Source organism: Mustela nivalis, assembly GCF_964662115.1.
Source record: "Mustela nivalis genome assembly, chromosome: 10".
In the NCBI taxonomy this organism is placed as follows: domain Eukaryota; kingdom Metazoa; phylum Chordata; class Mammalia; order Carnivora; family Mustelidae; genus Mustela; species Mustela nivalis.
This window is the reverse complement of record NC_139029.1, coordinates 65847302-65848921: the sequence shown is the minus strand read 5'-3', so window position 1 is coordinate 65848921 and position 1620 is coordinate 65847302.

Sequence of the window (1620 nt, the reverse complement as noted above, 5' to 3'; positions counted from 1 at the left end):
ATAAAGAAATGACACATTTACATTTTAAAAGAGGAGAGATTTGGTTTCTGACTCAGGTTGATTTTATATTTTGCATCATTGAGTCTCTGAGGTACACTTACTAGTGAATTTAAAATCTTAAGCCAACTTTTTCCATTGTTGCTTGCTGCATGCAGCTTTCTCTGAAGTTGTAATCACCATGCAGAAAATTGTAAGGATGTTATATGTACTTTTCAGCCTGAACAGCTGAATGAACGAGGACATTGAATTAAAAAGATGGCAATGTAGAAATATAAAATTTTGGCTTTTGATATTTTTATGTATATATTGTAATATGGAAGAGAAACGACATGAAAAGAAATATGCATGGGGAAGGAGAGTGTAGGAATAATTGGGAGACCAATCTTACTGAAAACAAACTCACCATTGAAGTCTGTTGGTTTTCTCTTTCTTATGTGTTCATGATCTATCCCTGTTTGAGTCACCATTTTGTTAATGAAAAAAAATTTTTTTGGTCATATCATGATCTAGAGGACACCAAATCTAAACCAGAAATGATATTCAGTGTTAGAGCCTTAGACTGTATATTAATGTCAAAAGTACATTTGATAAACTATAAATCAAAGAATCAAACTTACTCATCAAAAAAAAAAAAAAAAAAAAGAGCATGGATATAGTTGAGTCACACTCACCCAAACAAACACATAGCTTAGGAGTAAGAATTTATAGAGACATAATCTTTTCTAATCTTCATCCCACATATATATTGCATGCAATCACTCAAGATTTAGAAACCAGAAAACAGAATTCACAATGTGAGACTTGGTTCAGAATGTTGAACAAAGAATTTGACACTGTTCATTGCTTCACAAACAGAATTTTCAGAATCTCAGACAGCCAAAGACTCGTACTTCACATAGAATGATATGCTTAGATCTAAGAGAAGAAATTCAACAGCGCTGACAGTGTCTTGATGTTATAGAGTCCTACGTAGTAAATGGACTTTTCTTCCCTTTCCCCCCAAATTTTTGTGATTTCCCAAACTACAGACTTCTTTTAAATCTACTTAAAATATGCTGGTTGTTTGTTTATTGCTTCATGTGCTTTTGTAGACTAAGGTGATTCTAGGTCCACATAAGCTGTTTGAGGGATTCCTAAGTGCTGGAAGGGGCTAACTTACCTCTGGGGTAGTCGCAGATCCACAGAGAAAATTAGATGCTCTCACACTAGAGCAAAGTTGGTAGCTCTACATAGCGGAAGTGTAGGGCAGTTTCTCTCTTCTCCGCTCCTTTTCAGTTAGGTTAACAGTAAAAGTTGTGGACATGAAGAAAGGACAAAATAACAGCAAATACAGATGACACTGGGATATTTGGTAGCTTGTAGGGGCCACCTGATTTCCTTCATATTTACAAAATAGAGGAGTGTAAAAAATAATTCAGACTATATAAAACATAGTCTTCTATAGATTTGAAACCCGCTGCCCATCACTGAAGAAGAGAACAAAGCAGGAGATATTTATACACACCCAAACCAAAAGAGATGACCCTAGTCAAAGATAGCACATGAAACCACAAAGACACAGAAGAAGGGATAAAGTGGGAATCAATATGTAACAGTGCAAAAAGAAAAGTTTGAATTTAA